Raw genomic sequence first — 13,088 nt, 5'->3', positions numbered from 1 at the left:
GTCATGAGATCCTGGGCAGATGATCTAACTTTGTTGTGTCTATTTTCTCATATGAAAAACAAGTCTCCATGAGTCAATAAACGGAAAGCATCGAGGTTCGCCCTTGAATATAGACAGTTCTCTGGTCATAGTTCTATTTAAAAATATGTGATAGACCCTGTCCTAGATGATGAGAATACGGAGTGAGTAAAACATAATTCCTTGAAGAGTTCTACGTCTACTGGGGAAACACCACCATGCTGTGACATGCACCATGATGGCAGTATGTGTTGACAGTGCCGTAGGAACAGGGAGTCTAGCTTGGTGATTTGTACACCAAAGGATGGTGCTGGCCCACTGGCTGGGGCAGAAATCAGGAGCCAGGCTTTAGTTCTGGCTACCTGGGATGAGCCATGGCCAGAGGTACTCACTTATATTTTAGTTGGCTCATCTTTAAAAGGAGGGAGGCAGATCTGAAGGTCCTTTATGTTCCTTGCAGATTATTAGCACTATGGAGGCGGGCCTGCTAGGTAGACAATGAGGAATTTACAGAGCTCAGGAAGACTTGAATGTTAGAAAGTTTATCCAAGTCTCCACCCAGAGCTCAACCTGGAACTCTTCTGCAAGAGCCAAAGCTTTTCCATTAACTAATCCCTAGTACCCAAACAATACAGAGGGGAGAGAGAGTACATAATGCATTCCTGTAAAGCAGTTATTGACCTTGCATTATGACCGTGTTTATAAGGTGACTGGGATGCCATTAACGTGCAGGACCCCCTCCAGCCCAGTGACCGAGGTTTAGTTCAGGGAAGGTGAGCAGCAGAGGCGCCCTGGGCTGCCTCGATGGCCAAGCAGCCCGAGTCAGGGTCACTCAGCCAGCCCAGTGTGCGCTTAAGCTTAAGCGCTGAACTTCATCAGCAGTGTAATTCCATTTATGCTATTACATAATTAAATTAAGACTTGCATTGTGCTTTTTAAAAGATTATGTGACCATATGTAGCTTGAACAGGGGCCAACTTTAAAAAAAAGTGGTCTTTTCCACAATTCCTTTCTATTAAGTTAGGACTTTGTTATTTCTTGTTTCCTTTTCCCTCATAAATTTGAATCAAATCCAGTCAGTAGTTAATAAATTGATCACAGCTTAAAATATTTTTATTTTAAAATATGCTTTTAATATACTTTAAAACACAAATACAATCTTGTGGAAACCAGATCATGTATCCGGCATGGAGTATCAGTGATTCCACCCTCGGAGAGAACAATGTGAACTAACATTTCCAATGGCTTTTTATCAAATCAGGTTTTAAACAAAGTTTTAGAGTCAATGCTGAGTAATTTAATTAGCAAATGGTACACTTAATTCTTAAAGTAGGTCAAGTTAAAGAAAACAAAATCTTATGTCTAGCGTGAAGATACCATTTTTTTTGAAGCAATTGTTTAACATTTGGGGAATGCATCTCATTAATATTAGGGAACTCCAAATAAATTGAGCCAGCAGAGAATTTTTATAGCAATTAATTTTATAGACAAACAAAAAAATACTAATGGTTTTAAGTGAGATCCAGCCATGATTTTAAAGTACTATCAACCCATAGGAAAAATAACTATTTGAAGCCTAAGAAGATTGAGGCCAGTTTTTATTTTTTTAATCAGCATAAACTCTTCCTTGTAAAATCTAGAGTAGTCTATGAATATGCAACAGCTCTTATTAAGATGCATTAGAAAACCCAAGTGCCATTAGGTAATGAAACTGACCAGAGGTATTTTCTAGTGCTTCAATTAATACCCTGGTGGTTAAACTGTAATGACCAAACTCAACTGGAGTCAAGTTCAGATGTGAATTGTGCTTAAGGATCTCAGAGTCACTTCTTAGTGGATTAGTTTTGAAACACAAAAGCACTAAATTAAAATAATTGTTTGGTCTGAAAGTCTCTTTCATTGATAACCAAAACGGGTGGTCCCTCAAACGCAAACATTAGCCCAGAGCAGGGCAGGGCAGAGGTACCTTCCTCCCTGCCCTGTGCTTGGCACATAGTCAGAGCTCAGTAGACACACTGGGTGAATACATGAAGAGTGTTCAGAAAATATATGACCTGATGATCCAAAACTCTATGCTCTCTGCTGTGAGATCTTAACGTGGGCAGGCTTGCTTTGACCCAAGTTCATTGTGCTAAATTCAACCAAGTTTTTAATTTAAAAAATCTTGAAGGGGGAATACAATAATATTTTTTTCATTTTGAAATTTTCTAAGTAACATACATAGTCAGTTATTCGGTCCTCACAATAGCTCTATAGTGTACTATCCCAATTTTACATGATGCTATTAAATACCGTCCTGAAGTTTGGATAGCCCATAGGTGGTAAAAGCAGGGTCAAACCCAGTCAGCCCAGACCCTGAAGCCGTCCTTTCAGCCTCCGCATCAGGGATCCACAAACTATGGCCCAGAGGCCGAGTCCAGCCTCTTTTCTTTTTTTTAAAGAAATTTTATTGGGGAACAGTGTGTTTTTTCCAGGACCCATCAGCTCCAAGTCAAGTAGTTGTCTTCAATCTAGTTGTGGAGGACTCAGCGCCTTGGCCCATGTGGGAATCGAACCGGCAACCTTGGTGTTATGAGCCTGCGCTCTAACCACCTGAGCTAACTGGCCGCCCAAGTCCAGCCTCTTTTTGTAAAGAAAGCTTTATTGAAACACAGCCCCACTCATTCATTTGCATATTGTCTGCGGCCATGTTCGTGCTACAAAAGCAGTTGAGCAGTTGTGACAGAGACCATATGGCCGCAAAGCCTAAAGTATTTATTGTACTAGCCGATCCTTTAGGAAAAAATTGGCTGACTCCTGTTCTATACCATTTGCTGAAGAGTAAAGAGGAGTCAAGGAGACAGCTCAGAGAAGGTTCGCGTCCACAAAAGCCTTCCATCGAAGTCCGCCAGAATACACCGTCAGAAATAAGTGCCAACCAATTCAAGACAGTGTGGGAAGGTGGACAGAGCATGAAGCTTTGAGGCCGGGCCAGGTTTCAGTATTAACGCCACCAGTTCATGGATGCTTAGACTTGAGCAAGTTGAATCTTTTCTCTGAGTCCTGATTTTCCATCTGTAGAATTGGGCTGCTTATACCTCCCATGCTGAGTTGTTCTAGGGGATGAGATATGATCATTCCTTACAAGGGTGTATGAGGCCCAGCATCTCTGGGCTCCTCCTCACTACTTCTCAGCCTCTTTCCTCTGTTACTCTGCTCTCTGCTCACTTTATCTTGGTCACAATGGCCTTCTTGATGTCACCTGAATGAGCCAGGCTCACTCTTTCTTCAAACCATTTGTACTTGCTGCTCCCTCACTCCCTCATCTCCTTCAGGTCTTTACTCAAGTGTCACCTTCTCAGTGAGGCCGCCCCGTCCCTCTCCCCCAGACATCCCCCTCTGCCCTAAGCCGCTACCATACACTCACAGATACTGCCTGGCTACTATTCTGCTTTCTCTTTCTTCTAAGCATTCACCATCGCCTAACATACTGTGTATTTTTACGCAGTTATCTTGTTTGCATCTGTTTCCCCTAACTAGAATATCAGCTCCTTGAGGGCAAGGCATTTCTGTCACTTTTGTTTACTGCTGTATCTCTAGCATTTAGAACACTGCCTGGCACCTAATAAATGCTCAGTAAATATGTATTAAGGAAATAAATGTAGATAAAATTATAGGCCTAAGCCCTGAGTGGAATACTTCAGCCTTCATCCTTAAAAAGGCATTTTGAGAGAGACATAGGAAGTACCAAATCTTACAGCCAGAGAAATAAATGGTGGGAACATTTCTGAATTCCCAAGAAAATAGCCAGATCATGTTTGGTCTATGCGTCTGTGTGTGTGTTGCTTCATTCTAAAGAGACCCCTGTTCTTGCTTCGTACTCAAATGGTGTCTTTTTGTTTCCTGGCATTACATTGTCAGGTGAGACATCCTGGGTGAGTAAGAAACTGTCATGTGCAGTGGCCTCACCAAGGCCTGGAAGTCAACAACTGCTTGATATTTCCAGTAAATAAGTGTCTTTGTGCTGGCAAAAGCTATGTCATGGGACACGTCTTTCCAGTAGCTGATGAAATGACAGTTACATTTTCCAAGTTGCATTTTCTCAGAAGAAAGTCACAACAAAAATTGAGTATCACAAGATAGACTTGAAGTTCCTGCTTCGTTTTGATTGGGTACATGGAGATGATGATGGTGATGATGATGAAAGTAGCTGAGAGTTATTGAGTGCTTGCTTGGTTATTTTTCAGCCCTTTTTTTAACCATATATATTTTCAGGTCAACTTGTCACTTTTTGAGAAAGAACTGTTGGAATTTTTATTGGAATATTTATTGGAATTTTATTGAATTTATTGATTTATTTAAGGGTGATTGTTACTGCTATAATATTGAGACTTTTTCCACAAACACATTTTGAATTTATTTGAACAGTATTTTATAATCTTCCCTGAAGTTTTATAATTTCCCTTGGAAAGGTTTTGAACATTTTTGGATATATTTAACCCCAGGAACTTCATAATGAGAGTTTTTAAATTACATTTTTGAGAGTTGGCACTGATACACAGGTAGTTAACTACTTTTGGTATATTGATCTTGTGTCTAGAAGCTTTATTGCACTTTTTTATAGTTTGTCAATTCTTTTGGATTTTCTATGTAGACAATTAATTATATTGATAATGTATATGAGTAATGTGATGTTTATTTCTGCTTTTCAAATTCTTTTTCTTCTTTATTTTTTTTATTTTCTTACACTTTGTAAAACATCCAGAACAGTGCTGAATGCAAATGGTAATGGAGGTCATTTTTTCTCCATTACTGACTTTAACTGTATGTAATATTTCTCAAGTTTTACCACCATGTATAGTATTTGCTATAAATTTTTGGTAAATACATTTATTAAGATAAAGCCGCTCTCTTCAGTTTCCGATTTGCATGACTTTTGTCATGAATAAGAGTTGGGTTGAATTGGAATTTTCTTTCTGCATTTATCATTATGCTCATGTGTTTTTTTTGTTTAATCTATTAATATGATGAATTGCATTAGTACATTTTCTAGTCTTAAACTATCCTTGATGGGATTAATCTTACTTGCTTATGAATTTTTTCCTTGCTAGATTTTTTAAAAAAGGATTTTCACATCTATATTCATAAGTAAGATTTTCCCAAAATTTTGCTTTAGTGTCCTTGTCTTGTTTTGATGTCAGGATTAACTAGTGTCATAAAAAGATTTGGAAAATTTTCTACCTTTTTCCGTTCTGTGGTATAAATTGTATATAATTGAAGTTATCAGTTCTTTGATGATTTGATAAAACTCACCTAAAAAGCCATCTGGGCCTGGTGTTTCTGGAAAGTAGTTTTATGACTAACAATTATATTGATTTGATATACTAAAATTTTGTTTTTTTATTGAGTCAATTTTGATTATTATGTCTTTCTAGGAATTTTCCATTCCCTCTGAGTTTTTAAATTTATTCACAGAAAGCTGTTCATGGCATTCACATGATTTTTTAAAGTTCTATGTTTATGGTTCTGTTCCCCTTCTTTTTAATATTGTTCATTGGGTCTTCTCTCTTTATTTTATTGATAAATCTTGCCAGAATTTTCTGTTAGTTTGTTCAAAGAAGCAGCTTTTAATTTTGTTAATCAAGATATTGTATTTTGCATTTTATTAATTTTCGTTCTTCACTATTTCTTTTTCCTACTATCGTTAGACTTGCTCATTATCTAAGTTCTTGAGTTGGATACTTAGCTCATTAATTCTTGTAATATGGGACTTCAGGGCTATAATGATTAAACTTAGTATAGTTTTGTCTTTGTAGAACGAGTTTTGATAACTAGTCTTATGCCATTCAGTTCTAAATATTTCACTATTTTCGTTATACATTCTTTCTGACCCTTGGCTGTGTAGAAGTCTTCGGCTGTTTGCATTGTTGCTTCATTTCCAAATACGTACTAAGCGTGACTCTTTATAACTTATACGTGCGCTGGTCATAGACTGTGGTCTGTGTGAAGTCCACCAACTCAGCTCCTTCTGCTCCTGGAGCTGCAGGCCTTCTGGATCCAGTTTCCTCTTTCTCCACATCGTCCCTTGGGTGCAGGGATCTTCGAGGAGTAAACTCTCTCAATCGTTGTCTAAAAACTTTTATTTGATCTCTGCTTTTAAGTAATAAATTGTGCATACTTTGAAAATTACTTTTCTTCAACAACTTGAAGATTTTATGCTATTGTTTACTAGTCCTGATTGCTTCTAGTCAGCCTCTTGTAGTCCTTGGCCCTTGATTTGCTTTTTTGGGTTTTCCCCTTGTCTTTGGTATTCTATGTACTTTTCTTACTACGTATTGGAATATGGATTTCTTTAATTTATTCTTCCCAATATTTAATATGCTTCTTTTATTTGAGGTCTCATGACTCTTCAAGTGTCAGAAACTCAGCCTTCATCTGCAGTTTACACAGGATGTTCTCTCTCATTTTCCTGTACTCTTCGCTAAACTCCAATCGGATGTATTTCAATCATCTGATTGCGTCCCCTGTGTCTCTTAACCTCTCTTCCATATGATCCATCTTTCTATGGAGTTTCCGCACTCCACCCGCAGTAACTTTCTCAGATCTATCCTATGGTTCACTGATTTTTCTCCTCAGCTCTATTTAATTTGTTATTTTACTAGTCTTTTGAAATTTATCAATGACTATGTCAATGAATATATTTTTCACAAATATAAAGTGATTAATCAGAGCAGTATTTATAATTTGAAATTTTGGAAACTGCCTAAATAGTCAACAATTATAAACTAAATAATGATAAACTAAATTGTAGTGCATCCATTACATAGATAAGTGTGTGGCCATTATAATTACAAAAACATGAAGCAAACAGTAAAAAACAAACTTGTTAAAATAAAAACATAAAATTAGATATATGCTTTCCATGTGAACATATGCAAAAGTGAAAGTAAACACACAAAATGATAATAGTTGTAGGAGGCCGATTTCATTGCAGGTGACCTTTTTTCTTCTCCGAACCTTCTGTAATGACATTGTATTATTTTTACTATTAAAAATAGTTCTTTACACACTTCACCTTACCAGTATGGGTACAGACTCTAAATGTGAGGCCAGAATCAGTACTTGCTTAAATATGTCCCTACTACTTAGTACTTCTTACAAGCAGAAATCCATGTTTGAGTACCAGCTGATATTCAAAATCTTGTTAGTCATTTTGAATTCTTGCATGTTCTTTCTGTCCCAGAATTGGAATTTATGTGCTAGTGGGAGTCATGGCTAAGATACCACTGAATTCGTTTCTTGCCTTTCTCTGAAAAATAATTAAGACTTTGGCTTTGAACATCAATTAGAAACTGAAAAATGCTTTCCCAGTCCACAAATTGTGCTTAAAAAAACAAAACAAAACAGTTTATAAAGTATGGGTCACCCTTAAATTAACTGAGGAAACCTGTTTAAAGCTTTGGCTTTTGCTAAATAAAAGACAAGTTTGGATTTTTAAAAAAGACCTTAACGATTGTGTACTTGCTAATTCAGGTAATTTCTTGCGCTGGCAAAGAGGGTCCGTCTTACCTTCTTTGGGGCTAGAACTTGGCGTTGAGAAAAGCTGTGCACAGCCAGGCGGCTCCAGAAATATCTGCAACATAAACATGTCCTTTGATTTGGTCAGTTTCCTTCCTTCCTTCTTCCTGGGGTTTCAGTCATGTTTTCTCTGCAGATTCAGAGGTGTCCCTTCCCTGTTAAATGTCCTATGCCCGCACTCTCTCCCTTGTTTAAACAACAGGACAGTGGGCACAGTGAGAATCGATGAAGGAAAAACCTCTCTACAATTTTGGGATTTTTGACTCTCAGTGGCCTGGCCCGGGTTCTTGTTTTTAAGGGGCGTCTTGAGTTTGTATACCCTCTGGTCAGACCCTAATCCTTAAACACAGTGATCATCATAAATGCTCTTCTGTTTCCATTCGCCCTGAGAGGTCAAAAGATGCGGCTGCTTTATGACTTTATTCTGCCATGTATCACTATAGGCGGGTCAGCGGGCCAGAGGATGGATGGGCAGCGCTCACCTCCCCATTTATTACTCTTGTCAACTCGGAAGGGTATTTTTTTTTTTTTTACCTTGTGAAAGGCCCATCAGCAATGAATCAGTGAAGTGAAGACGACAGTTGATTTGTGAATTTAGATTCTATAAAGTGACTCTGCTTTGGTGGGCTGTGTAGATAAAGCAACTGTCATGATAAGGTGGCAAGTGCAATTCCACAAAACCAAATTTATTGCACATTTGAGGAAATCATCCTATTTTAAAATGCCATAAATTCTAAATTGAATATTACTTCTTCCCATGAATTTTGATTTATATTTTGAATATTTTTAATGGGATGCTAAATAGCCTAGGTTCGAAGTTATGAGTTTATGCATTTCTTCTCATGGGCTATTGTGACTCGGAGCAGAATATATTGGCCATTCTCAGGATTATATTTGTGCGGACTGTGGCGGGGGTGGGAGAGCGGACTCACGCACCTGCTGAAGGCGCCCCGTGGGGAATGATATGGATGCTGGTTATAAAAAAAGGGAGCTGGCTGCAACCTTCCTTCCTCGCAGAGGGCCTCACAAGTCTGCCACAAAGCTCGGGGGAGGGAGAGACTTTTTTGCACCAGCTCAGACGAGGTTGAAACTGCAGTGGAAGGGAGCATAGACTCCTGACTGCCCAGGTGGGTTTGATCCCCATTAGTCACCCTCAGAGCCCCCTGTCCTTCTCTGGAACACTCCTTGCTAGGGTAATTAACGATTTCGGCGATCACTTATTTACAAGCTGTCTCCACCAATGGGCCCTTTCTCCCGGCTCAAAGCTGTAGGTCCGCAGAGCCCAGCAAGCAGGACGCTCTCCAATAGTGAAGACGAAAACCTCCCTTTCCCAGAATGCTTCAGGAGGCCCTCACCTTTTCTGGTTAATTCAGCTCTCTTTTTAACTGATAGTTTAAAAAGAAAGCCCTTTACATTTCAACTCTGGCTGCCAAAGCACGTAAGAAATGCTACACTTTCTCCAAGGAGAAAGATCGGGAGAGAGTCTTCCAACCTGTAATTAAAAATCGACAGCTTTGCAGTGTCCCTACTGGGCAGTGGCCTCCACCAGCATGTACCCTGCAATGGCAGAGGGACAGCTTGAGTTGGAAAGTCATGAGGAGCAAGGTAGGTGGCTTCCCCTGTCCTCTTTGCAGACCTCACCCAGCATCTGGCATTTTGCAGAGCAGGTTCTGAAACTGTCAGATGACCCGGTCAGGATTTCCCCTCCACAGGCTGGCGCTGCCCTCTCCGGAATCCTCCAGGGGAGTGGCTGGTCTGAGTGCAGAGGAACTCCCTGCCAGGTGAAACAATTCAGTAGAGCGGGTTTAACATGCAGGTGAGAGCCTGGTAGAGCCACGGAGGCTTCCACCTCCCTTTTGAATACTATTCATCACGACAGTGTTTTGAGATTGGTGGAGTTTGCATGGTACCTGATAGAAAGGTTTCAAAATCTCTGTGTAAAGCAAAACCTTATAACTTTCAGGACCTGAGCCCCCTTAGGCCCCAAAGCCACCAAATAAATGTGCTGTTCTCCCCTGTATTTTTCCTGTGGTTTCTCTTCCCACGGAGCATACAGAAAGACACGCTGGCTTTTGAAAACAGATAGGGGGATCCTCGGGCATGCCCTTCTCCCCAGTCTCTGGCCACACAACTACCAGGCTGCATAGCAAACCCTGGGTGCTTAAATGCACACATAATGTGATTCCACACATGACTGCCTTGGCTGAGATCTTAGGTGGGGACATAGCTCCATGTGGCCTCTCCAGGTGGCCTGGGCTTCCTCACCACATGGTGGCTGTGTCCCAAAAGTGAGTGTCCGGAGTGGTGGACAGCTATAGGAAGAGAAGGACAGACAGAGACAGAGACTGTGAAACACAGACAGGAGAGAGACAGAGAACTAGGCAGAAGCCGCATCCTTTTTTTTGACATAGCCTCAGAAGTCAGAGTCACCGCTGTCGTGTTCTGTTCATGCAAATCTAGTCACTAAATCTGAGCTGCATGCAAGAAGAGAGAAGTTAGACCTCAACGTTTGAAGAGAGGAGTGACAAAGGATGTGCAGACCTGTTTTAGAATCACCACGTAGGGTCCTTGTGGGGGGCACGCTTGTCCCCGTGCATGGGGAGATCTGCTCCTGGGTGGGCCCAAGACCCTGCAGAAGGCGAGTAGCATCTTCTGGAAATAGCCAAGGGCGGTGGGGCTGGGGAAGCCACCTCCCCACAGGGACAGGCACTCACAGCGTCTCCTGTAGTACGATTTTCGTGTGTCTAGGGGCTTTGAGAGACAAGGTCACAAGTGAGCCTGAGGCCTTCTCAGGCATTTCAAGTGCCATTTAGTTCTTTCTGGTGCATGACTGCAGAGGGACGCACAGGTAGCTGCAATGTCTCTGTCCCATTCCTTGTGCTTGGCAGGCTCTGCTCATTCCTTAGACCCACACTTCAAGTCCATCTCCTTTCTTAAATAGCCTGGGGTGCCCCTGGGTAGAGTTGACTCCTCCTGCCCTCCATTTTCCCACTGTCTGTTATTCTTCTGTCAATTGCAGCACCAAAGAGCCTGTCATCTTGTCTTCTAGGTGGTGGGTTCCCCTAGGGCAGTAATCCTGCCCTATCTCCAGCCACAAACATAGCCCCTGGAATGCGCTGAGTGTCCATAATCCGTAAATGTCTACTCATAGCAGCTAGGAGAAATGGGCAATGGTTTTAGGCTAGCAAATGCAACAGTGGGGTGTGTGCAAGCTTAACTTCATGAGATCCTACAGAGGAAGGGTTTTGTGTTGGCTGAGTCTGGGGGGGGGGGAAATCTACTTTTTCTCATTTTCCTCTTGGAAGTTTATAATGCATATCAACACTCAAAATAGTGTTGAGTGTGTTGTAGAGTTTTAAAAACATGAGCTTTTGGATCAACCTGGCTTTTAACTCTGGCCGCACACTTGTGCAAATTACTAAACATACGTGCCTCATTTTCTTTGACTGTAATATGGGATGATGATGATGGTTATTATTATTATTATTGTTTTCTACTTCACAGAGATATTGATATTGAGAGAATTAACTAAAATAGTTCATGAAAGGCACTTAGATGTATTAGGAATTCAGCAGCTGTTGGGTAATATGATTATCATTAATGGCTCTGAGAAGTCCTGCAACACATCATCACAGTGATTTCTAAACTTATTTGATAGTAGAATTATTTTTTCACATCACATTTACTAATTTATACCCACATTTTGGGAAATATGGCTGTAGAAGATTTTTCTATGTTGGAAATTAGTTTCTGCAAACTAGATGATCCTTTAAAACTAGAAAAATGTAAAGCTAGCACAATTGTTCAAAGGATGAAGCTAGAATTAGTGGTCATTGACTGAGTAGCTGACACATTTTTTTCATTCACGTCTCTAACCGATGGCTGCTTTCCTTTTGCAGAATTCTTAAGCTTGATGTGTGTATTTCCAGTGTATTTGATAACATGTTTTCAGTAGCCATCCATATGAAAGAAGGAATACAGGCATGGGTGGGCAAGGTCTTGCTGAGATTAGCTGATGCCCTTCTGCCAACGCTCAGCACTGGCTTCTGCTGTTCTTGCCCGTGTATTTGAGAAGAGATGCAAAGCTCCCTGCAGTCAGAAACCGCCATGTTTTGTGGGGAGCCGTGGCTCCTTTTTACAGAAACTTTGTTATTTGCTGCTTGCCAGGCAGCTTATTAGTTTGTTAGCTCTTCACGGGGACTTGAGGGTGTTCGGGAATTCTTGAATCCCAGAGTGGGTCTGGGCCCGAGGTGGCTGCCTCGATCACTTTGGACATCTATCTGAGTTTTGAGTTGAGTCAAATAAAGTGGTTTAACTGCCCCACAGCCATTTCTCCTTTTTCTGGTAATATACCACCTTGATCTTTTTTCAGGAAATCACCCCTTCCCCATTCCCAGACCAGGTAAGCTTAGGTAAGGCCAACCCTACCTTTGGCAACAGAGGTGGGCACATGACACAAGCCTGACCGATAAAAGCATGCCATTGCCTGCTTCAGAAATGGACACGTGACCTAAGCTGGGCAATGAGGGCTCCAGGTGGAACTATTAGAAGAGAGCCTGGTTAGTCAGATCCAGAGGCACAGTGGGGCCATGACAAGAGCTAGCTTTGTCCAGGGAAACTCAGACGCCAAACTTAGTGACACCTCCCTTTTCATAAAAAGTGGGGAAAGAGAAAATTTGAAGTTACATATATTACAGTTCTTCTCAGGAGTAATTAATAGTGTAATGACTGTGTTTTATTATTTCCTACGTGCCAAGCTCCTATGCTCCCTCAGTTCTAACACGCACCATTTGCTATTGAAGGTCTCTGCAATCAGGATGCATCTTTCAATGGATGGCTTCTGATAGTTGCTTCCAGCCAAGCGGGGGTCATAACCTGGTTGTCATTGCCTCTACCTGTATATTCCACTTCCATTGTTTATGAACGCCAAAGGTGACATATGGTGAACATATATGTCTAAAAACGCTTCAGAAAGCTTTTTCACCAAAAATTCCAAACGATAAGAAAGCTTTGGGATATCAGTTCACCACTAGTGTTTTTTTTTCCCCTTTGTTGGAGAGACAGGATAATATTGCATCTTGCAATTGATGGCATCTCAGATTCTATGCAATCCAGGACTTCTTTATTTAGTGGTGGGGGCGGTACTGTTTTACATTTAAGGACACCAGTGCTTGGGTAGGTTAGCTAGCTATGCTCATCCACCAGCGAGCTCCAAGTGCTGAACTGGAGATTACAGAGTACTTAAAACTGGACCAAAAAAGATCCGTTTAAAACTCAAATCATAAACAGACGTCACCATTTAAGATTTCTAATTTGCGGTCATAGGCAGAGATCATCTTTTCTTATTCCTTTATGGAGAAAAAAATGTTTTTCTGCTCTGCTCCAAACTCAAACCTTCCCCAAGCGTTGCCGCTTTCGATAAGGCCGCTTTAGTGCAGTAGCGTTATGAAAACGTTACTTGTAATCTGCAGGATTAGATGAAAGCTGAGTTCCCGGTCTGCTGTTTTTCTACC

Source organism: Hipposideros armiger, unplaced genomic scaffold (genome assembly GCF_001890085.2).
Source record: "Hipposideros armiger isolate ML-2016 unplaced genomic scaffold, ASM189008v1 scaffold_4, whole genome shotgun sequence".
Classification (NCBI taxonomy): Eukaryota; Metazoa; Chordata; class Mammalia; order Chiroptera; family Hipposideridae; genus Hipposideros; species Hipposideros armiger.
The sequence above is the reverse complement of the archived record's forward strand: the minus strand, read 5'-3'. Positions refer to the sequence as shown.